The following is a 25,585-nucleotide window of genomic DNA, read 5'->3' as shown; positions in this document are numbered from 1 at the left end:
TGGTGCCAGGTGTAAGCAAATGAAATAAATACATAAAGCATCAAATGTAAAGCCACAAGTGAAAAACTCTGTACAAATGCTGTCAACTCATCACTGCATTGCTCAGATAACAGCAGTACAAGTATCGCTGTGCTGATGTATCTGGTGTTTGGTTCTCAGAGATATTCTCATGTAAGTGAAAGTAAATCTCCCAAATTGCACACGGATTTATTTTCCATTTAGCTACTTCTCTGGGTAGTGGCCCATCAATGTTTAGCTGACTAGCACAAGAGCACCCTGCAGATAACCTTCCTACACCACAGATCAGCTTGTTTTCAAAGTGATTGCAGGCTTTAATCTGAGACAAAACATATGATTTGTTTAAAGAGTCAAACTAATGCCTTATGATTCATCTATGATTTATAAGTAAGCACTTGCACTGGTATAATGACGGGATCACTTAATGACTCATGCGTGATTTAACATGTGTGCAAAGTTGCCGTGTGTGTCACTCGGCGAAACTTCAGGCTGAACAGATGAGTTCGGTGCCTCGGCTGTGCCCCCGGGCAGCCTCCCCAAAACGCCGGCTGAAGAGCAGCAGGGAGGCCAAGGGTGCTCTCTTCTCCCATGCAGCCTGTCCCCTCTGAAGTCCAGACGGGCGTGATGCAAAAGGTAGAGGCACAGTGACACGTTCTCCAGGGTGTCGTTGTTGCAATTTCTCTTCTCCAACAAACAATTGCTATGGCAACCTCGCTGCTGCTCAAGTCCTCTCACTTCCTATTTATTCTAAAACACAGATGCAAACTGTGACTGCTCCAAACACTTACATATTTAAGCCATTAAAAACTTCAGATGAGAAAGTGGGCAGAGAAACGTGATCAGCCCAGAGTGTGAGATGACCCTGCAAAGCCTCGTTTATGTGCAAATTTCATATCTGAAATTTAGCAAGGAAATTGTAGTTTTCATTGATGGTATGGTTTTCTGATCAAATAGAGAAGGCTTTTCTGGTCACGGTAGGCTGATACCTGGTGGTGCCGCTCAGGGAAGAAGGATGCTGAGCACTTGGCCTTCCTCTTGGATGCTGCAGCGAGCCCGGGGCTGGGGGAAATGGCTCTGCTAAAATGAAACGTTTGTCAAAAGGCAGTTCATTGTAAACCTTTGCAAGGTATAAGAAGTTCATGCATCACCTGAGAGGACGTTAGCTCAACAGGAAGGCAAAGAGGCAAAAATCAAACAAACAAAAAAAAAACGGGAGAGGACATGACTGCAACTCCCATTCCCAGCAGCGTTTGCCACCAGACACACAGCCCTGGGCACCCACAGGTCCACCAGACTGCCAAGCTGTAACAAAACATCTTCACCTTCCCCTTATTTTTTAAAGACTTAAAATGAATACTAAAATACTTGCTTTTTTTCAGTTGTCTGTTATTTTTAAGACAAATTTATGTGGGAATTTGAAGGAAAGATTCACCACGAGGATCTTCTGCAAAAAGTCCCTGGAACTTCTGAACGGCCCCTGCTTTTAGGAAGCCCAGTCCCACCAGGCTATGCAACATGGTGCCTGCTTGCTTCCTGAGTCACCAGGTTTCATTTTCTACATGAAAGAACAGTTTTTCATTGGAGAAAGACTAACTATGGTGTTTCTGAGAGAAAGGTTTGTGTCTTCTCTGTGCTCAGAGGGTTCCTGCCCCGCTTTATCTCCTGGTACACTCTAAGTAACGGCCCTGAGAAGGGACATCGCAGACCAGCTTTAATCTGATGTTGACTGAAAACTCATCTTTCTCAGCTTGGGCTGCCTACGAATCTCTAGATCTAAAATCTATTCCTGGCCCTGCCACATAGCATGAATTTGGGGAAAATAATTTGAATTGTCTATGTCTGACCTTCCATGTATGCAAAGTGAGGAAAAGAGGAATTAATTTTTGGAGGTTTATGAAATTCATTATAATCATACTTTGAGATCTGATTAACGGGACAGAGTTCAAGTGTTTATTGTTTTCTTTGGCTGAGGTTTCTCCCTGTAAAAACAGTCACAGTGGTCATGCTCTAAAAGTGTTTGTGTGAAAGGTTTGATGCAAACCCCTAGAAGGAAATCAGGAGCCGTGGAAGGAAAATGCAGACAACTGCACGGGGGGGAAGAGGCCTTCCTGCAGAGGTGAGTCAGTTCCAGGGGAGAAGGGCGGCTGTGTCCAAAAATAACAGCGCCAGAAAACAGGCACATGCCGCTGTGCCGAGAGCATCGTCCCCCTGAGGAAGACATGGGGTTTCATGTGCGAGTTTCTTCTCCTCTTTATTCATCAAGTGGGTTTCTCATCTGCAGTGAACACTTCCAGACCTGTGTTTGTATTTTTGGAGTCCATGTTAGTGTGGCCTTTGAAAAATACCCTGGCCACGTTCATCTCTGGGTCCACAGGCAATTCAAAGTGACCTTGAGGAAGGAATCTATTCCCAAGGGCCAATTTCTGTTTCCTTACAATTTTTTGAAGGCAAGTTGATTAACGTATTTCTTTTCAGATTCTAGTAGTTCTCACTAATCACTTCTTATGTTTAGGCTGATTATACCAAACTCAGGATATTCTGGTCTGTGTTACTCTTTGGATAAAGCTGGTAACAAGCATCTGTTCTTTAGTTTTCCTACAGTGGCATTGCTGCTGAAGGGCTTCTTCATCCTCTGTGACTCTGCAAGTGGTGCTGGGCGTAACAGAAATATTATCCTGAATAATTAACCCCTAGCATGTTTAAAGCAAAATCTTAACTATTGGGTCTGGTGGTTAAATAGAGAAACAGATCCCTTTAAAATCCAGACCTTTTCTGTAGAACAGGCTAACAAGATCTTCACATTAAAAAGTTGGCAGTTACATTACCCTATATGAAACGAAGGCTAGTAATAGCCAGGACTGTCACTTACATGGGAGTCTGGAAGCAGAAGTGACTCAGAAATTATCTCCCATGCAGAGAACTGGCCCTGGCATTTTACCTACTTTTGTCTGTCTCAGGAAGGGAGAGAGGAAGGGAGGAGAAGATCTTCAGGCAAGAGAAAGAAGTGCCTGTCTCTGCCTGCGAGACTCCCCACCTAAAACCCTCATGCATCTGCTGGCCTACAGGGAGCCAGCTGGCTTGATGACCAGGCGAGCCTCCCTCCAGCATCCTCCCAGGGACCAGGGTCCATGCCAGCCTCCCTCCAGCATCCTCCCAGGGACCAGGGTCTGTGCCAGCCTCCCTCCAGCATCCTCCCAGGGACCAGGGTCTGTGCCAGCCACCCTCCAGCATCCTCCCAGAGACCAGGAGGAGCTCCCAGGGAGTCAAAGTTTCATGCACAACAGTGTGGTCCAGCTTATACAAATGGCAGGATACATGAGCTGGGACCATAATGTTTTTGGCCAGGCTGGAGCCTGGTGTGTCCCATGTGCTGTAGGAAGGGAAACCATGAGAGGCCAGGAGGAACTCCTGTCTCAGCTGACTCCAAATAATTGGGCTCAGAAGGAAATAGAGCCTTCTCCAGGTTGCCTCAACTCTCCTCCTCATCCTGGCTAATGTCTGAGCGGTGCACCAGGAGCATCGCTGTACCATTCAGCATCTCTGTGCTCACTTGTTTTCAGTTACAAACCAGATTTCCTACATCAGGACCAAATTTAAAGCAATTCCACTTGCTTTTGTACTTAAAGCATAGGCTGAAATAAGCCTTTTTTCTCCTTGATATGCTCACATAATGCTTGGTAATACTGCTAGTAAGAACATGGCATGGGTACCTTGTCCATCAGACCACAGTAGTCTGTTCAGCCCAACCCGCTGGATTTACACTGTGTAGTTGCTCATGGGCAGCTATCGCTCATCTAATGTCTCATCATAGTGATTGCCCATTCTATTGCAAAGGTCCGTTTAGAGAAGGACTGTATCAGATGAGGCTGGTGTCATATTAAGTGTAAACATGCTTCATAACACATCCAAATTTTATAAGTAGTTAAACAGAGAAAAACACATACTAAATATTTCCAGGCATTTGTTGAGTGAAAATCTGTGTGCTTGGAGCTTTGCTGCAGATAATTTTAATAGCATCCCATTTTAATAAGGTGTTTATCAATTGGGAATACCTCATGGAAACGAGGGTTAGTTTTGATACAGCTAGGAGTTTAATGTCAAAACACAAGCTCTACCTGACCTACGAGATAAGTGCTCCTCTCTCCCCAGGACCTCTTTGTGGACTCCATTATCTGTAGCCTTGTTTTCTTGACACTGATTTAACTTTTATTTAGCTTATCTTCCCTACACTTCAGGAGGGCCTGGCAAGAGTCTTTTCTCATTTTAAAGAAAGAAAAAAATAAAAATAATCTATTGTTGCTGGCTCAGTTAGATGCACAGCTGTTTAATACATAGCTTCAGACTTATTAGTTAATAGTAATAAATGAAAAGGCGGTATACCTAGAAGAAAAAAAGAGGGTGTTCATGCAAAAGCTGCACCGACCTAGGTCCACACTAATGAGCAAGGAGGTGGATTTGTGGGAGCTGGATGGTGCAGGGCACTGGCACTGCAACATGGCCCCTCACTCCAGTGCTACTGGTCTGACCCCAGTTCGTGCTGCGTGCCTCGAGATGCGGTTCCTCAGTGCAGCCCAGTGGCTGGTGGGTGAGTGTTTAAATGCCAAACCAACAGCAGAATGGACCGGATTTTTGTTAGCAGAGTTGACCGCTATGTGGAAAGGGCTGTGAACACCCCGTGGGCAGTGCAGTCCCTGACAGTGGGTTCAAGGGGCATCTGAGACGCAGAGGATGGGCAGGGACCTCACTGCCACTCGCCATCTCCCTCCCACCCTCTCACAGTCAAATCCAATCCTGTCTTCAAGCTCACTGACATTTTTCCCCACTCTGCTCCCCCAGGGAGCCTTTCCAGACCCTCCCTGCTCTAAATGGGCCAGAATTGCCTTTTCATTTTCAGTCTGAAGCTGTTCCTGAGCAGAGCAGCCCATTTGCTCTTGCAGCACAACACCAGCCCTGCCATCCCCTAGCTTAGTCATCCTCCTCCTCCCTAACGTTTGCTGCACTAATGGAGATCCCTACCATTCCCACTCTTCCCCCAATTTACTAGGCTAAATCAGGCTTAGTTTCCTCGTCTTAGCCAGGCTTTTCTCCCTGATCATCCTCAGAGCCCTTCCTTGAGCCTGGTCCACTTTGGACTGCTGTAGGACAGCCTGTCCCTCCGCTGGGCTGGCACTGCCTCGTCTGTAATGTCATTAGCTCACTCCTGCGTTTCATGCCAAGGTAATTCCTTAATATATTAAATAAGTTTGGCTCCGAGACAATAAAACTGAAGAAGCCCCATTGCTTGAACTGGGAAGTTTTGAAGAGCAAGCAAGGACGAAGCCAGCCCTCATGCTGTGAATCCAGATAACCTCATTGATTACAATAGGTTTATACTGGTTTAAACCTGTGACATTTCAGCAAATTTACACATTGCATTTTTAAGAACAAACATGAATTGGGATCTTCATGCAGAAATTATCTGCACGTCTGTGGATATTAAGGTAACCTCCACCCGTAAGTTCTCAGGACCTTGAAGTCATAGGTCAGAGCACATGGGTGGGGAAAAATCACTTCTCAGGCAGCAAACAGGGACTGCAGCAGTCAAAGGCAGATCTTTCTGGGGTGAAAATCAAGGTAATCTGCTGAAGCTGAGGGCAGCATACACAGCTCTTGGCTTTTACTGTGAGGTTACATCCAACCGGTCACACGCAATTAGAGTGCAACAAGGAAAAATTAGAAGGAACATGTCTATAAAGTGACAGTAAAAGCTAGCCTAGAATATTGTCTGGGAAGCCAGTCTGAAAGTCTGTATTGGAAAGTTTGTCTGGGCTATTATTACGCTGAGAGGCCTGTTGCAAGCTCTCCATAATTGCTCTGGAAAGATCTTGGATTCAAGCCCTGCGGGAGGCCAAAGTCCATTCAGTAATGAAAGAAGTTTGAGTTTAAAACCCCTGGAAAATGAAAAAATGAACTGTTCCATAATCAGAAATTCTTGAGGTGCCAAGTGGAAGGGTCAAGTAAAGACCCTGCTGTGCTGCTTCTCCAAAAACAAGTTGTTAAGCATACTGTAAAATCACTTCTAGCCTGGGCTCAGTTTTCCATACTTTAGTGACTGATTTCCTAATGTGGACAAATATGGGATTTTCCAGGCACGTCGCAGCAGCACAACCCTTTTTCTCAGGAATTCCTGGCAAATAAGCCTGAAAGGGGCGAGGCCACGTTCCCAGATAAAAATTCTGGGCTAGGATGGTTTGCAGAGGAGATGCCACTGATCTGGATCAGTCTGCCTTAAAGCCTCACTCATGCAGTGACAGCTGGGATCTGTTGGGATCTTCCTGGTGACTACCTGTCCTACATGCTTTTGCTAGCTTTGATACCTCAAAAAATAAAGGCAGCCAAAAGGGAGTGAATGCCTACTGTGAGGAAGAGGCCACGATGCAAACTTCTCTCATATGAGACATCAGAGAGTCCACAGCGGGGTTGGTTTTGGTGGGGAACACTGGACAACCCCTTGGGACCTAACGTTCTCCAGGAGGTGGCTGCACTGCTTGCTCTGTGCTCACATCTCATGATGCCCTTGCCTTGGGCACGGGAGCGTGTGTGAACGCGCGTGTGCACGTGATGGAGGTCAGAGCAGACTGAGCTCTGCCCTGGTGCTGCCCATTGCACGTCTCAGCCGTGATAAACGCCTTCCTTTGACTTTCTTAGCACAACTGCATCACGGACCCAAGCGTTGCTAGCAGAAGACAGAAGAGGCCTTTCAAATTGACAAAGGCAGAAGGACGCTGCGAAGCTGTGTCTCAAAGGCCATTAGCCAGACTTCTCTGAATTTGCAATTTTGGCTTGTTGTGGGGTGGTTTATTGCTGCGTTTAACCCAGACTGCTCTCACTGGTTTGCGGAGAGCATCAGAGAGAGGCGCTCTCTGCCTCATGCCATAAAGCCAGGTCATCTACAAAAAACCCTTTTGGAGGGGCTAAAATCCTTAATTACACTGATTCAGCATAGCACTGCTAACAAAAACACAAATGGGAGTTAAATACATGCTTGTCTTACACTGCTTACTGAATCACAGCCCAAAGTTATTCTGGACTTACCGTGAGAAAACTGTCTCTGAAGTTCCTTAAAGAGGATTTAACTTCCTTTCCCTGCCAAGGTTTTAATTTTCTTTGAGCAGGTTGTCTCCCCATTTGTCAGGAGAGCACAGGCCACCAGCTCAGACACACAAAATAACGGTTAAAACCATCACTTCAGATTGCACGTTTGAAAAAGGCTTCTCGGAAACATATAATCCTGATATTGTGAAACCATAAGACACGCGGGGCTCTGCATACGTGGGGATGTTCACACTGGAAATTTAGCAGATGTGTTATTACGAGCAGTACCTGGCATATTATCTGGTGAGGGTGGGAGAAGAACTAAATTCTCTGTCTGATATCTGAAAAGCAGAGCAAGAATAAAAGCACACCATCGTGGTGTGAAGAATTCTGAAATTAGACTTGGTTGAACTACTTACTATAAAATGTATTCAGCATGTATTTACTTCTCTTCTGGCCGGTATATAGCCCATGAATCAGCTCTGATTTTCCCTAATTGTACCAACCCTTGTTAAGCAGATTGAATGAATGACAGATTTTTAGCCTCCTGGCTTTCCAAAGCGTTTCCCTCAATTACATGTGGTACAAGGCCATTCCCTAGCACAGAGGCATATTTACCTGCAATTTAGCACCTGCCCTTGGTATTTTTACAGCTACAGCAAGAAGATAAACCCTTAATAAGCAGAAAATGTTGTTCGCTAAAACCAGGGAAACACCAGGACCTGCAAATGTGACATTAATACCTAGAGATTGTTTGAAACTGCTCTGAGCAGTTTTTCTCAAAATCCCTTAAACCCTCTCCACGTTAAAATTACCCTACGTGAGTAGTGTACATGAAATGCATAGATTATTCACACTGATTATTTACTTGCAAAGCCTTGACAGCAGCCAGGGAGGCAACCAGAAATGCTCTGCAGCTCTCCAAGCCAAGAATGTGGATTTTCTTGCTGTTCATCCCCAATTCTCCCACTTTATCTCGTGACTCAGCTGCCTGATGCAAGGGTTTGCAATTACAGCTTTGCTGATTAGCTACCCAAGTTGCGTGCCGTGGTTTCTAGACTTCACATGCAATTTTGACAAACGTATGGACTTTCCAAATTCGCTTTTGAAAAGCACTTTGCTGTCCTATTTTGTGAGTTTTCCTCTGATAAACCTCAACCACTTGAACATGAAAGCCACCTGGAAGCCAAGACACAAGAGCCAGGGATAGGCCAAACCAAGACTCAGTTCCCCTCTTAAAAAAACGTTCAGTCATTAGCTTAGGACAGGTGATAACCTCAGCGCAGAAAGGATGCTCCAAGCAAGCTACCTCTGCATGCCAATGGGCCCGAGACACCGTCGACCCATCCCCTTGGTTTCCACCAGCTTGGCTGGGAAGCAGCCTGCTAGCAGGCGCTGCCTCCTGTCAGGGGGGTTAATACTCCACGGACGAAGCCGTAACCAAACAGCAGAGGAAAGTTCCTACTGTTTGTGCCTGCAACCGAAATAATCTCTCCCGGACCATGCCAGCTCAGCTGGAGGAAAGGCCCCGGGGGCTGAAATGGTCTCTGCTTCCTGTTTTTCTCTTTGCAGAGTAAAAGGGTTTCTAAGGTCTCCAGAGACGTGCCTGAACCAAAACCTCTGATCTGAGCATCCTTGAACTTTTGGCAAGTTTGGATTCAGTTCTGGATGCAGAGATTGCGGGTCAGATGTATTTTTAATGATATTTATCTTCAGAAGGCTCTGCCCATCCTCCCTGCACCGCACAGCACAGAGACCAGAGGAGTGCTGCTGTACCTGTGAGCTAATGTGAAATGTTAAAAGGGGAGGATAAATCTCAGCTTACCGAGCAGCTGTGCATTTTTTCTTTGCCATTGTGTGTTATATGAGCTACAAAACTGTGTCTGTGTAAGTGAGGTCTGCAGTTGGCAAACCCGGGTTACACCGTGGGGGTAAGCTGGGGAAGGAGCAGCTCCCTCCTGCCTTCCTTTTGTAGCTTCTTCCAGCAGTGGGTGAAACATCAATAACACATTTTAGCATTCGAAAAAGTAATTTCCCCTAAAAGTCTTGGTTTTACTAAATTTCCATTAGTCTTCGCTTTCTTTATTTTTAGATGTTTGATTTAGGGGATACAATCTTCATAAATGTAGATATCAAAATAAGCAGTCTGGTCTGAGACATAAAATTGAACTAAACCACCAGGTTTTTGTGTTAGTATTTACTGCTCTCCCAAGAAATAGTGCAAGTCAGTGGAACCAGATTGTGCAGCCATATACCATAACGTTTCAGCCACAATTCATATGCTTTTCAGTTAGCTTTTTGCTCCCAGTGGTCATTAAATACTGATTATTAAAACATGAATTAAGTTCGTTATAATTATCCTCAGAGCCTCATGGAAAAGGACCACCTTGATAAATCCACCCTCATTTTTCAAGCTCTTTAGCCTGAAAAGGGGCATTTTTCCTCTTAGAAATTAGGGCCCAGGTAGCCATTTTAAATTTATTTTATTTTATTAGTGGTTTCTGTGGGCTGAGATGGTGAGGTTGGTGTCCGGTGGGTGTCCTCACACTTGTCCCATTGGGTGCCACCGACGTAGGCAGAAACACAAACTCCACAGAGAGCGGTGTGGGCAACTAGGCTACCTGGAGGGTTTGTCCACCCCAGATAACGTGCTGTGGAAAACTCCTTCCATTTACAATTTTGGCGACACGTCCTATAGAAATGTTCAGCGCTGCTTGTGAGGATGCCAAACGGTGCTTGCAAGTGCTTTGGCAGGGCTAGGTGTCAAATCCAGCTTTCTAGCCAGGACTGCTGGTGTCAGATGATGCTAGCTTGCAGTTTCCTCATGCTTTTCCAATTACAGCCCTAAAGTGTGCAGGTGAGGGTTTGGCATCCCCTTGCCCCCGCATGCACAGTGCCACTCTGTCTTTCAATAAACTACAGCTATGGGGTAGCCAAAAGGATGTGCAAGTTCCTGGGCGCAATCTCAACAGTGTTGGTGTTTTCATGCCGTTGAGATGTCTTCCCACTGAGCTCAGGGAGAAACGACTCCTGAGCCGAGGGAAAGCAAGGAGCTGGAGCCTCCATCTGCAGCCTCCCTGGGTAAGTGGAGCTTTCTACCTATTAAAACACCAATATTATTCCATTAAAGTAGAAGAGAGTTCCTCCACCAGCTAATGTGCTATTACTTATTAATGTAAAACCACCACCGCACTGGTTAGTGAATTATCTATCTTCCTGCAACCAGTTTTTATTTGTCTCACAGGGTTTACTTGCACTTTAGGATTTGTTGCCTGGGACCAAAAGCAGATACGTCTGGGCACAGCCACGTGCAGCACAACCTGGGGTGGAGCACCATGCCCTGGGATAAGGACAGTGCAGGACTGAGCCTGGACATCTCACCGCTGCAAACACTTCCCCATGGGTGAACTGCAGAGCCTGCAGAGGTCACGTGAATACAGCCACAGAAAATCACTTGTGGAAACTCCAGAGCAAAACATTTAGGTCTTTTGAAGGAGAGCTGCTTTTTCTCTGACGATATACCCTGTGCTGGGGTTGGGTGTCCTAAGACAATTTCATTGCTGGTGAACTCACTGGGGAGACCGAAGGCTGAAGAGATGGATGCTGCTCTCTCCCCAGTCATGGCTCAGAATGCTCCACCTAACAGCTGCCACAATGCAGCCTGCTCCTTTTAGTCACTTATTCATCTTTATTAATTTTAACTCAAATATCACCTCTCCCCCCCTAACCTGCAAGTTCTAGGATTTTCCTATACGTTGCATCTTATCTCTTGCCAACAAAAGGCTAGCAAAGGTAGTTTCTGCGTTAATGCAAAGGTAGCATTAAAGACAAAAACAGAAACAGAAAAAAATCTGTTTACTCATGAAGAAAAGACTTCTAGTTATAACTACCGAATCTGCCCTCTGATCCAAGGTGGCATTTCCTCCTGGGCAAGGAGAAAGCAGGGATGGGGGGGGGGGGGGAGGTATTTTTTCTCATGCTTGTGTGCTTTCACATGCTTATTTGGGTATTCTGATTAACTACCCCATGTGAAAAGGGGTCTCATCCTCCCAGTGTTACCTGGAAGGTAATAGCATCGGAAGAAGGGAAACTGCCTCCTAAGTAAAGGCATTAGGCGTATACATAATGGCTTTTAGCTTTCTGTTTCTCAAATACTCTCTGTCCCTATGGGGGTTTCATAAATCACCCTCTCCAGAGCTGCTCTCAGGCTGGTCCTTGCAATCAGACGTGCACAGTGCTTTTGAAAGCCATCATGCGCAGAACTGTCTATCTCACTCATAGGAAAGATGACGTTGTGGGCTCTCACTGGGAGTCTGTACACGTCTGGATGGGGAAGGCTTGCGCCTCCAGCTCAATGCAGCATCCATAGTCCGGGAGATCCCCTCCTGAAGCCCACCTCAGCCAATGCTTTTCTGAGCTCAGGAAGCATCTATGAGGACAAAGCCATTGGTGGACATGAAGTCTGCTGTTGCCAGCAAAGGCCATCTTGCCAAGGAAGAGCGGTAGCATGGCAGGGAGCATGTGGCTGCTTTGGTGCTTCCAGAAAGCTCCAATGGAGCTATAGTGTTAATTAACTTTTTTGAATTAATTAACTGACTCTCTTCTGTTTGGTGCCTACCTTAACCTCGCCTCAGCAGAACTGGAGGGAGACCTAGGTCTGCCCCTGTCTCCTACCACATTAAAGGGCTTCTGCTGGAAATGCTCCTGCCCATGCCCCAGAACAACAACCACCTCCTCCAGTTTTCAGGTCATGTCCTCCCACACATTGTTTAAACTCTTCCTGACCCGTGCCACTGTGGATATGTTCTTGTCTCACCCAGGTGCCACTGCTGCTCCAGCACAGCCATGCTGTCCCAGTATGGAGGTCTGGGTCATGCCCAGTTCTGCACTCAGTCCTGTGTGGGCTGTGTTGAATTGCTTTTCCTTATTTTTGTTACATACTGGCATACTGATCCAGCAAAACACCCTGCTGATGTCCCCTGTAGGAAAGTCTTTAGAAAGTTAGCAAAACCTAAAAATCCCTACTGACAAGTTCTGTGGGGCAGCTCAAAAAGCTTCCGTCATTATGTTGGTACTTCCTCATCCAGCGATGTGTTTCTTCATGTATATCATGCTAGTATTGCCCTTCTGCAGACTTTTGGAATAAGCTTATTTGAGTAACCCTGCTCTGTTCTGAGGAAGATGGGAAAAAGTTGGGCAGGTTTTGATGTTGGTACTGATCTTTGTAGAAAATGGTGTCAGGAGATGCCCAGAACAACTCTCCCCTGGTGCCAGAGGCTGGGGACATCCTCCAGCCTGGTGCTGGAGGTATAAAGGGGGGGCGAGGAGGAGAGCAGCAGGGAGGATGGAAAGCGATGGCTGATGACGTGCTATGTCCACTTTCTGCCATCTCCTTCAGCAAGCAGCAGTCTTTGCAACACACCACGTATGTGCCAGGAGCTACCAGGATGGAGAAAATGGACTCAGACATCTGGTGGCACTGATACGGGAATAGGAGATGGTAGACACAAGCTGTCCTCTGCCCATAACAACCTTATTGCATTTCTTAGGTGAAATTGCTTGAGTGATTGCTTAATGGCTCCAGATCAGAAGGTGGCATTTCAGCAGCCGTGCTGTATGTTAGAGCAGACACTGTGGCTGAAAGCTCCCAAGACCACGCTTGCTCTTGCTCTTGCCTGCGACATTGAAAATAGCACTTTAAGGAAAATACTTTTGAAATAATATATTCCAGCCACCGTAACATGGAAAGGAAGTGACACAGCATGCTGCACAATAAATAGGAAAGCAGATAAATCTGGGGCCAGATTTATCAAGCGAGTGTTTTCATTAGTCTAAAAGAAGTGAAAAGCATACTCTAATCAGAGCAACAATATTATATTTTATATTGTGCAGACTCCTATGCGGCATCTGGACAGACAAAAGTCGGGCTCAGCATGGCCAAACGTTTGGGGCACCACCACACTGCGGGGTGGCGTGGTCCTCCATGCCTTTTGCAATAGCCCTAATTCCTTCTGGGGCTACTGGTCCATGGGGCTGCCAGGGCCCTGGGGTAGATGCAGCCTCGAGGATGGACACAAGCACGTTAAATGGAAATAGCCTGCTGAGAAACAAGCATTTGCACTTGGGTGGATACATGTATAGTGGAGCTGGGCACCTACATGGGATTTTTCCAGGAAGGGCACGGTGCTGCGGGTGGTGTGGGGAGCCCCAACAGTCTTATTTCAACAACTGTGATTCCTAATTATATTTTTTTTTTGCCTTTAAGTGCTCCCTGTTATTCTGCAGTGATCATAATTATTTACCTCACAAAGGCAATGAGAGGGTTAATTAGCCTGAACGTGCAATTTATTTTGGAAATGGGGAATGTTTCTTCATATAGGAGCTAAATATCATTAGCTCTAGTAATTGGAAGAAGGTAGCAATTTCTTTTGACTAACCAAAATAAACAGGAGATTATTTCTTTGACTATTGATTTAGCTCATGGTTTTGCAGGGATTAAATTACAGGTGGCTCAGACTGCCACCTATAAAATCCAGGTAAAATCCAGGCAAAATCCAGATAAAATCCAGGCTGGTAGCGCCTTACTGCCATGGGAGCTGTACGGCCGCATGGGTGCGACCCTGCCGCTGCCCTACCTCAGACCAGGAGTCCCTGGATCTGCAGAGGGCTGGAAATGGAGATGAAAATTGGGATCTCTCTGTGCCCACTCTTCCTAAAGCCATCGACAGGATGGACTCAAAGCCCTTATCTAGTCACTGATAAAACAGTCCTGCTGAAATAATCAATTAAAAATGTGGTTCCCCCTCTCCGCCCCTCCACTACCGCTATCAGTGTGGTGGCACCCCCTTCCCATGGGCTTTTTCCTGTCTGGTGGCACCCATTTCAGGGGACACCCGGGGCATGGTGCAGCCTACATGCTCAGCCCCCAGCAGTGGCTGCAGGCAGTTGGAGGAATCAAATCCCAAATCCTCTTGAGTGGAGACAGAAATACCCTTTTCACGCTCCTATTTAAACATTAAATCACCAAATGAATCCTCTCCCAGTTCCTTCCTCTCTTTGGGTGATTTTCAGACAGAGGAGACGCTAAGCTGTAAACAACATTTTTTTTTCAGCATCGTCTCACTCCATAAATGGTTATTCTGGCTGCTCTGTGGCAGGTTTTATTGTGTGATTAGGCTGACAACGTGCTAACGCTCTGCCCTAGACCTTCCACATTCTTTAGGCAGAATTTACACATCCAGAAAAAAACCCCCACAAACTGAGGAAGCACTTTCTGTACTGGAAATTTTTACCCATTGTCATGCCTTAGTTTGCAAGGTCACTCTCTGAACCTTGCAGCCTTGGTCAGCTGCTGCTCCAGCATCTCCTAAGCCATTCACTTGACCTTGGAGACCTATGTCACCTGCTTCCCCCATACCCGTGGTCCCAGGTGATGAAAGCAGAGGAGGGCTGTCACCGGAGCGAGACCAATGTGAAATGCAGCCTCCCCTTGCCAGGATCGGGCGCAGTCTGAGCGCAGGCACAGTGGCTTTGCGTTCCCTACCACTGGCAATGGCTCAAAAGCAGAGAAGAGCTAAGGGATGCTGGTGTGTGGGGATCTCATGGTGAGCTGGTCCAGGTCTCCGTTCCATTTTATATCCACAAGTTCTTCCAGCTATTGCAGCTGCTGAGGGCTCCTCTACTCACCCAAGGCATAAAGCACAGACATAATTTATTTTAGCAGACCTATTCCCTATTCTGCATCTTCTTCTGGTATTGGAGCACCTTTGCACTTGGGGAAGCATGTCCATGCTTGGAGGATGAATGCTTTTCACCGCACTGATGTGGTTAAGGCAGCATGGTTCCTCATGTAGACAAGCCCAGATCTGCCCTTCTCAGGCTGGGCAAGGTTAGACCATCCCTGGGTGTCACTGGAAAGTCTCAGCTGTGAAAGAGCTATTTATACCTACCTTGTCTCAGCAAAAGATGGACTCTGGATGGGAGGAGGGCCATCACAAAGTAACTAAAAGTAGAACTTCATGAAACAATGGGAAAGAGAATTTTTCTCCCACCTTTTGCCAGGGCAGGAAAGAATGCACCGAGGCTGGTTAGAAACACCCTCCCTACTGGTGCTGGGTAGGGAGCAAGTGGGTGCGTGAGTGTGTTTTGGGGCAGGTGGAAAGGAGCTGGGGGGTACTTATGGGGGTTTAGGGAAGAGGAAAGTGGGGGATATCTTCGTCATCATTAAAATGATAAAGCTGCACCTCCTTTCTTGAAGAGCCTCTCACAGTCAGGGCTGGTTGCTCAAACCCTGAATGCTGCCATGAAATTTCTGGCTTGTTGAGTTGGAAGTCTCTCATGGTGTTCCCAACCAGCCCCTGCTGCAGGACTTGCCCCCAGCTCCCTCCAGCCTGGACATGGACCTGTCTGTGCCTGAGTCGGAGTGCCGCGCATCCTCCTCCAACACCGTGGACCCAGCCAAGGGGATCAGTGCCTGTGCAGGGAAAAAATGAATCCACAGATGAAGCCTGACATTACATCTCATGAGGAGGTGGTTTTGACTTATCCATGATTTAATCATAACTCTAGATCTAATAAGAGACAGGTTATTGCCTCTTATTGCTGCTTCCTTACACAACTATCTTTCCTGACAGTTTATTCTTATATTTACCCACATGTACGCACCCAGGAGACTCAGCGCACTGTAGCATCCCAGCCAGTTTTTGGTATGGCAGGTACCACCCCAAAAGCCTGGGACGTGGATAAGCTGTCCTATGTGGATTTGCAGGATGCTGCCCGGACCCCAGACCCTCCAGCTCTCGGATGGGGCAATGCCCCCGTGTACCTGCCCTCTGCACCAGCCAGTGTGACAAGGAGGACACGACCTGTGGCATGTGAGGTCCTGCGGCATCAAGAGCAGACAAGCACCTTGCAATGTTCTTCTAGTCCTATAAAAGAAAAGTCTCTGAGGTGGAAGGGTTTCCTTTCTAAGGAAAAGTCAGCACAAAACAACAGCTCAGAGCTGGATAAAAACCCCAAGCCTTTCTTGGCTAAAGCCAGAGTTGAGCTTCCCTAGGTATGAAGCGTAAAAAAGGCAAATACACTGTTGCAAACAAGCTAGGAAAAGAGAAAGGCATAACATTTTAGCTGGACAACTATTTCTACCTCATTAAAATATTTCTACTGCTATGAAAATATGTAGAAACTTTGCTAAACTCAAATATAAGAAATGATTCTTCAAAATATTATTGGTTAGCAAACCCATTTAATATGTGAAAATAAACACTTTTTCTCCAGAGGCATGGCAATTTTACACGTGCATTCCACATTTTCAGTGGGTCTTTTTTTTCCCCAAAAGATGTGTGAGTGCATGTGTGCACAGTTATTACTCTGCAGGTGTTAATGGCCGTCACTGGCAGGGGAAGGGTCCATACAACTGCGGGTCTCATTAAGGTAGCGATGGGTCCAAGTCAGTAGAAAGAGCAGCCAAGTGCCTTTAGGTTTTTGCAGCTGCAGAAAAAGACCTAATGAAGGCATTAGGCTACCTGGCCAGAGCAGAGATAAATCAGGTGGATTAACACGAGCTTTTCTGATTACAAAAGCAGAGCAGGGTCTGGAGGGGACCTGCCTGCGGGCACGGGGCTGAGCAGCCCTGGAGGGGAGCAGAGATGGGGCTCCTCGCAGTGCTCCCTTGTGCTCAGAGGGGCAAAAAGGAAAATGCCTGGTTTTTGGTTTGAAGAATATATCTCATTTACACAGGTTGCTCACCTGTCTGGAAAGTCTCCTTCCAGCCCTGAGTTCCGGCTGAGGATGAACAACGGTGCCTGCACGGGGCGGCACAGGCTGCATGCACAGTGACTAAGATCAACTGTGAAGGCAGAGGAGGAATAAATAATGCTGACCACTGTGCTGGCCTGCGGCCAGCAACTTACCGGAGCCTGCCAAGCCCCAAACCAGTTCAAAGAGCCACCGATTGCATAGGCAACCCCATCCACCTGCCAGCTGCTTCCTCCTCCTCCTTCTCTTCTCTTCTCTTCTCTTCTCTTCTCTTCTCTTCTCTTCTCTTCTCTTCTCTTCTCTTCTCTTCTCTTCTCTTCTCTTCTCTTCTCTTCTCTTCTCTTCTCTTCTCTTCTCTTCTCTTCTCTTCTCTTCTCTTCTCTTCTCTTCTCTTCTCTTCTCTTCTCTTCTCTTCTCTTCTCTTCTCTTCTCTTCCATTCAGGAGCTGCTGCCCTCCGTCCCCACTGCTCCCAGTCAGCAAAATTTGGCCAACATCAGCTAAATGTGAAAAAAAAAAGAATTCCAGTGCTTGGCTGGAAAAGGAGCGCTTATCCCCTGGGAATGGGACAATCTGTGGCTTCCCAGCACATGACAGAGCCCTTAGGGGCTTTGCACGAGCCCGGGACGGAGGACTCGGAAACGGCACAGTTGAGGACGCAGTTTGTTTTGCAGGCTCCACCCATGTGCGTTTTACTGTTTCTCTCTGCAAAACTGCCCTCCAGGTAACTAGGTAACTAATGCACCAGAGTTTATAAACTGCTGTGTTTAAAACATTCCAAAATTAACTTTTCTGCAGTCCAGATGGTGCATCACGAATGCTTAATGGCATGGTATAAAGATTTTATTGGCACTCGTGAGGGATGATCCGAACAGCTTACTTGCGCCTCTTCCCTCCATGAGTAATGCATCTGTCGAATCCCGTGTCAGGAAAACTTTGCATCCCACCACTTCGTATTTCGTGCATGCGTGTGTGTACATACAATTACTAAATGACAGTAGATAATATTGAAAGAAAATCTCGGCAAGCCACACTTTATGTTGATGCTATCTTGAATATTCAGTTAACTCTCTGTTTCCCTCCCTCGTGCTGACTTCTGCTCATTAAGTGTTTTCATCTCCTGCAAGTCCAGGTCCTCTGCTGGGGTAAAGCAGTGGTGTGGTGGTTGTGTTGTGGGTCTGGTCCTTGTTGGGCTTCCCATTTCCCAAAGGACCCCCAGACTGAAGCACTGAGACCACAGAACCCTAGGGCGAGCTGCCAGGCTTGGAGCAGAAACCCTGGCTTGAACCAGGGCTCAAGCTGCACCAGGCCCTACTACCTCCTCACAAAGCTTCTTCCCATCCACCAGAATAATCAAGGCTTCCTCCAACAAAACAGCTGCTTCCAAGGACTATTGAAGTGCTCTCGTAGCATCAATATTCAGATCTCTCTCTTTTAACATTAATATATCCCTTCTTTTCTCATTTTATTTTGCAAATAAAATCACAGATGACCAAGACAGGGCACAGCAGTACCGGGCAGACAGCGGCGTTGGCCAGCACGCACTCAGAGCAGGGTGACAGCAGGTTTAGCTCTGCGCTGGCCAGCAGCCGGCACGATGGAAACCTGGACTTCTCCAGTTCTCCCAACACCTCCATGAGAGATGTGTTGATGAATAGAGAGGCATGCCTGTTTGGGAAATGGTTTGTAACACCGCTGCAAGAAATATCTCTGGGATGGAGTCTGCATGAGGACCCTGAAGTATAAAATACGCAACCCTCTCTTCGCTGTACCCATCAGCATCAAGGTTAGAGCAACGCATCTTCTTGATCCTCTGCATATTCTTGAAGAAAGAAGAGAGTGGCAAGCAGCTCGGTGCAGAACAACAGGGCAGAGCATGGCTTCTTAAAAGTGCGGGTTGTCCTTGGGAACTGCAAGCAAGCAAGTGCACAGGTGCGTAAAGCAGGGAACGTTGGATGCTGGTCTTTTCCAGTGGGCAAGAAGCCTGATTTTTGCGTCTCTGGTGGAAGGAGAAGCTCAGAGCTGAGCTGCACGGCACTCACGAGTGCTTCGGGGCCAGTCTGATTTCCCTCCCGCCCGCTGCAGCAGCAGCACCGGGGATGCGAAGCAAAGGCACGTGGTTGTGCCTCCAGCGATGTAATGGGAGATGCGATTCACCATGGCTGGTGCCACCATGATCGATTGCACAGAGCTTAACGGCCAGAGATTTATGTCACTGGCAACAGAGGGAGCATCACTAGTTATGCGATGCCCACAAATTCTTATCTACTGTTTTATGTTTACTGTGTTGTTTTTTTTTTTTCAATATGCCACATAATACTGACATTTATGGATAGATGAAATAAAAGTCTATTTGATCAAACAGCTTGTCAAGGTCATATATAAAACACGTACTCGGCCAGATTTAATCAGGAGGGGAGAAAGCAGAGCCCTGCGCCGCTAAGCCTCCCTGGCCCTCAGGGTTTCCATATGACGAGGAGAAGGTGCCTCGACAAAGTTTCCAGTCCTGCTCAGCCACAAATGTGGATTTTTTCATGGCGATCCTCTGAGGATCGCCATGAATCACGCCATGATAGACATGGGTGGCCGAGGCCATGGCACGGGACCCCTCATGGCGCAGGGGCTGTTTGTCCCTTCCCTGTGCACGAGGACACAGGGGGAGGCTCGGGGAGCCATATCAGAAAGTACAGCTTCAGCTTCATTTTTGGTTCCTGCTACATGGTATCCATGGAAACGAGGATGACTTTCCCATCCTTTTCTGGGGAAGGCATGGCATTCACTGCAATACGGTCTCTTCTACTAAAATTTTGCAAAATAGCTCCACAGGGCGACCGTTTTTTATCCAAAAAGCCTGTGGTACAGTCGGCCAGAGGGATCGAGCCCCTTTTAACCTTCCCATGCAACATGGCATTTCTCAGCAGGGCTGAGGATCCTGCTTTCCAGCTGGATTTCATGGGAGAGGAGGGCAGCCCACACCCCACACTGACACCAAACCCCTTCCCAAAGTGCCCAGGGACGGAGGGAGGTGGTGGCGGCGAAGCAGGCAGGTGTGCATCGAGGCTGTGGGGCAAGGAGATGCTGGGGGAAGGCAACCGGATGAAATACTCCCCTGGCTTCATGAGAAGGGCTGGTGTGGGGCCATTGGTGCTAAAGACATCACATCTGGCAGGTGTCATAAATAGGTGATGCTGGGGGTCTGACAGGGAAATCTTGTTCTGCCTAGAGATGGAAAATTGCTGGAAGTTTTGAAGGCTTAAGGGGAAAAAATGTTTTTCCAAAAAACCACCAAATTTGGGAAAATGCAAATAATTTCAGTAGTTATACCACTTATCAGAATGATTCTTTTTTAATGCTTTAAGGGTGAAAAATGATTTATGCGGTTAGCACAGCAAAGGAGCTGATGGATACATTTACAAAGCAGAGTATGAATTTTTTACTTTCAAACGATGAGAGAGGTCATCACTACATGCTGAAGTACTTACGCATGTGTTGCCCACTAATATATTTCTAACTTGAGGAAAAATAAAATGCTGAAAATTAAAAGCAGCCATCTAGCTGTCTTTTAAACAAGAAAGAAGGTTGTATACTATGGCTCAGCAATGGGACATCAACAGTGACTTCACAGAATAGAGCAAAGACTTGAAAAATGAACATTTGTTCTCTCTCTCCAGAGTCTCTGGAAGGTAGCTAAAACAACACCACAGTCAAGACCAGCGTTAAATTAAGCCCACAGTATTGAAGCCTGGAGTCTGTAAGCATTTTAATTGCTTAATACCATTCATTTTTGAAATAAAAGATCTTCATTTGAAATTCTTTAGTTATAGAAGGCATTTTGAAGAGCTGAGAATAGCAGAAGTAATGTCATGTTAAACATCTCTCTAACCTTGCTTCACTGTTCACTCTGAGCAAAATTAATTTACAAGAACGTTTCTTCTGCTTTTCTTCTCCAAATAACCAGTTTTCCATGTCAGAAAAAATATGAGTTAGTTTGGTTTTTTTCTTCCAAGTCCTGCATTTTTGCCAAAATCTCCTGTCTCTCAATTTACTCCTGATCCTCCCGCATGTGGGTCTCTGCATTGGATTTTCCTGGCAATTGAGGGAATGGGGTCTTGTATCCAGACGTACCATAGCCCAGATTTTCAAAGCCATCAGACACTTTGCTCCCATTAATAAGAAAAGGGACTTACGCACCCAAACAACTTGGAGAGATTTGGCCCCATCATTGTTCTGTGCCTGCGTACCATTACTGAATGAAGGAGAAGGACTTGCTTTGACTTGTTCGCTTTCCTAATAATTTGTTGCTCCGGTTTCCTATGGAAATCTGCCACTCTACCTGCAGGTCCTCCTGGTCCAGCCACCGGACCTGGTGGCCGCTTTCTCCAGCACTCAGCGTCTGGGAGGGGCTACCAAAGCCAGCTGGGGTCTGGTGGGCAATGGGGACACAGGGCGGACAGGGGATGTTTCTGGGCATGTGGTGGCTGTAGGGGCTGGGGCTTGATGGCCCCGACCTCACCCCATGGTGGCATCAGCCCCGCGAGAGGAGGGTGGGATGGAAAGGCCAGCAGGCTCCGTGACCCCAAGGCAGGATGCGACCCGCTGGCTCTGGGTGCCTGAGCCTCTGCCACCCCCTTTTGCAGCACTGCTGCCAGCAGCCACCACAAGCGGTTCATATTGCAATCCCTCCCAGCGGGAACCGGCTTTTCTGTGAAGTATCATGTCCATTAGCCGTGCAAAAATAAAGACGCTTAAAAAGAGATCATGTGCTTGGGCTCCCGTGAAACCACCTCTGACGGCAAGTTTCTAGGTGGGACTTTCCTGTCTGAGGCACTGCTTAATTAAACTTTAACGCCGCTGTCCCCAAATCATACTGTCTGAAAACAAAAGGCAGGCTGCCTGGGTGTGAAATCCCCTGCTACGCATGACCTTGCTTTGCAAACGCAGCCGTGCGTGTGCGTGTGCCTGGCTCCCAGCTCCGGCAGCACGGCTGGGACTCCCCCGGCGCTCACCGGCCCCTCGGCTCTTCCCGGCCCCTCGGTCGCAGTTGGGGAGGGTCACGGGGGAAGGGATTCACCATTTCTGATGCTCTTTGTTGGCAGGGCCATCCCTGGTACATGACATTAGACCATAAACCCAGCTGTAAAGTTTTGCCCCACCCTGAGGATTATTTTCTTTCTCTGTGGGTCATTTTGGTAGACCTGGTGGCTTGAAATGACAAAGCAAAGCAAGGAATGGGAGGCAACACGAAAACCACTGAAATCCCCACTTCTCTCCAAAGCAGACCATCTTCTGCAGTCTTTCTTCTGCACAAAAGTCCTTTCGTTACGTCTGACATGGGATTCAGCAGCCAGACAGCAGTACAAAGAGGCTAGACTCGATGTTTGTTTGGTGGCTGCGGAGAGTCCATGGAAACGTGCCGGAGGATTTTTTTTCCCCTGTTCAAAGGTTTACCTGCTGGTGAGTCACCAGAGGGCTGGCTGAATAAGCGTATCGTGCATAATTATTTGGAAAAGCAATTTGGCATGCTAACTCCTGTCACAAAACGCATGAATCGTAATATACAGGACAAAACACAACACACATGCTTTAGAGCATCCCTTGCCTCATTTTATTCCCACATCGCAGTCTTAACCAAGAGGCAAGGAAGACACGAGACTCAATGGGCGCTTCCCAAGCGCAGTCCCCGGTGCTTTCCGAGCACCAGAGGAGCCGTGGTGCAGTGGCCGGGAGGGAGCAGCCGCTTCTGTCCTTCCCCCTCCCCGGTCCCTGGAGCAGGATGGCTCCGTCTCTCCCAGCCTTGGCAGTGAGTGCCGGGAGGTGTGAAGTGACAGCCGCAGAGATTTGGGATCAAAGGTACTCTGTCTCCCTCTGATAACTGCGAACGTAAATGCAGAATAGCCTTTGCCTTCTGCCTTCCTCTCTCCTGAGGAGCTGCAGGAAGGCAACGTGTAAGTGGAAGATGCACAGACTCTCCCACGTTTCCCTGTGCCCAGGGCATCTCTATGGCACAAAGCAAACGCTCCTTGGTTTTCTCCGTCTGGATGCAGGACAGCATCCCTCAGCAAACCCTCCTTGGCCAGATGCTTGCTGCTGTGGTGGTGCCGGTGCTCTAATGGCTGCTAATTCCATAGGAAATAAATGTAATTTGATTTCAACTGGCAGCAGAGAAATAAAGGCAGGCAATAACATATAAATATAAAAATGAAATAAAATGTCAGCCTTTCGGATGGCCTTAGCTAGTCACGTCAGGCTGCTTCACGTCAACTGTTCTCTGATGCCTCTTCTCCCCACACAGGGATCCAGCTGTCTTGTGGTGCAGCATCTTTTGGGCTGTGGGTCCTCGCACGCGAGAATGTGGTCAGAGTGATAACAGAGCCGGTGTGAATTCACCTGTTCCTCTCTCCCCTGATTTATACATCTTACCAAGTCTCCCCCATCCTGAGGCCAGAGGTGCCTTTCCCTCCCCTCCACCCGGGGAAAGTCTCTGGTTGTCTAAAAACCAAGTGCAGGACTGGTGGTAGACTGAAAAGCAAGAAGGGGGAAGGGGAAAGGAAAGCAGAGGCTGCAGCTCTGGTGCAGCACAGGCTGGGAAGGTGATGGCCCAGGGCACCATGAAGCTTGATGCAGTTTATGATGATTTTACATCTCAGGGGCTTTGCTGATGTAGTGAGAGTTAAGATGCAGGTGAAAAGAGTTGCTTCCAATTTGCTGATAAAAATGCTCATTTTTATAAAATGATGGGTGCCTTAAATCTCCTGGGGAGAGGTCAGGTTGATAGGACTGTGGGCTGTCTCCCAATCTCACATGGTTTGTTTGCAGAGTGCTGCTCCAAGGGAGGGCAGCTCTCCTGCATGTGGAGGTGGGAAGGGCTGGGAGTCACCGTTTGCCTTTCAGACAGTGGGGTGTCGCCAGCTTCACATCAAAAAAGAAGAAAAGAAAGCAAGAGTCCACTTGTGACAAAGGTTGGTTGCTGGTGGGTTGTGGTGGAGGATGGATGTGGGAGGACAGGGACGTGCAGAAGGAGATTTTGATGGCATTTGATGGGGAGTGGATGGAGAGCCCACACAACACCATCATTTCTCTCAGATCCCATTGCTGAAACGGGAGGGAGGATTTTTCCTAAGCCTTCCAGGTTGGTGCTGCTCTACATTCATTGGGAAACGGCTCAGTCCACCTTGTAGGTGTCCTCCTTCAGCCAAGCATCCCTGGGAGGAGGTCAAAGCCCTGGCCGACGCGCCGCAGCAGGGATGCGCACCAGCCAGCTTTGCTCTGGGCCTTTTGGGGTGCCCGTGGCCCAGCCCACCAGCCTGCCGGGTGCTGGACAGTATTAGCTGTGTTGAGTTGTGCTCAGTCTCTGAGAGCCTCCAAAACTCATGTTGCCCAATGGCATCTCCAGGCAAATCAAAGGGCAACTCAACTTGCCGCCAGCTGCTGGCTACCAATAGGCAAGGCCTATCGGGACGAAAGGCTGAGAAGCTGTAGCCTAAAGCTGCTTAAGAGAAATCAGAGTGTCTCTGGTTATTTACTGTAATAATAACAGAGCAGAGCAGGAGCGGGTCTTGCAGCAGCAGCGCAAGATTTGCCAGCGCTTGTCTGTCAAAGCCCAAGTGGCTGCTAGCAGCACAATATACAGAGGAAAATGCCAATCCTTAGGGCTCCCCTGAGCCCTGGGAAACAAAATAAAATCCCTGCAAGTGCAGAACAACGCCCACGCCACGGTGAACAACTTTGAATGAGGAGAGAGCTCCGAGCGAGCTCAGCTACGAGCGCAGCTGGATGTACGGCCGCAGCATCGGGGGCTGCCAGAGCTGACAAACACGGCCACTGCCAACTTAGCCAGGCTGGAGTTTTACAAACAGCCATGAGTCTTCCTTGCAGGAATAGCAGGGCACCAACAGGAGGGAGAATATCATCAGTGCCCTGAGGCAGAGGACTGAGCGGAGATTTCCCTCGGGGTCTCAGTGTGCGAAAAACCACTCCCTGTCCGTATCACATCCTCTTTGCAGCTGTCCGTACCCAAAGAGCAGCGGGGACCATGTTCTTCCTATCAAGAAGGGTTCGAGAACAACCTCCAGGTGGGCTCCTGCCAGTGCTTCCCAGCAAACTCGTCACATAGTTTGAGAGGCATAGGAGTTTTCATTGATAGAAAACACAACAGGTCAGTTGTCGAGGCAGTTCAAGTTGCTGTGCTGTAAAATTAGCTGGTGGCAGAAGCTGCACCAAGGTTGCATCCCTACAGGCAGGCTCAGGATCACGCAGAGGAAGAGAGGAGCAGAGTGATCTCTGGGTGTTTCCTACCCGCAGCATCGACTGCATGTCATCTTCAGGAATGAGAAGAAAAATAAGCAGGCAGGAGCTGCAACAAGGCTGTGAAATAAAACATCTGTGGACCAGAAAGAGAGATTGTTGGAGAAAGATTTTATTGCAAGTGGCTAAGAAACTCTGCTGTACAATAGAGGGTTCAAATGATAAGCTATCTCCAGCCAGCTAGGTCTGGAGCTATTCCTGTAACCTGCATCAAGGTTTCTTACCCCAGATGTGTATCAAAACACTGTCGAGCACATCAGGAGTAGAAAACAAATGTAAGAAATCATTATGTTGACTCTGTAATCGATGCCTTAGCAAGGTAATTCATCTGTGGATCCCCTCCAACAGAAGGTCAGCAACGCTTAGATGCCAGGTCTGCAAATTCCCTATTAACCCCAGGAGTTATAGACTGCGCCTAAGTATTATATGTTCTTC

The sequence above is a fragment of the Mycteria americana genome, chromosome 3 (assembly GCF_035582795.1).
Source record: "Mycteria americana isolate JAX WOST 10 ecotype Jacksonville Zoo and Gardens chromosome 3, USCA_MyAme_1.0, whole genome shotgun sequence".
Taxonomy (NCBI): domain Eukaryota; kingdom Metazoa; phylum Chordata; class Aves; order Ciconiiformes; family Ciconiidae; genus Mycteria; species Mycteria americana.
The sequence above is the reverse complement of the archived record's forward strand: the minus strand, read 5'-3'. Positions refer to the sequence as shown.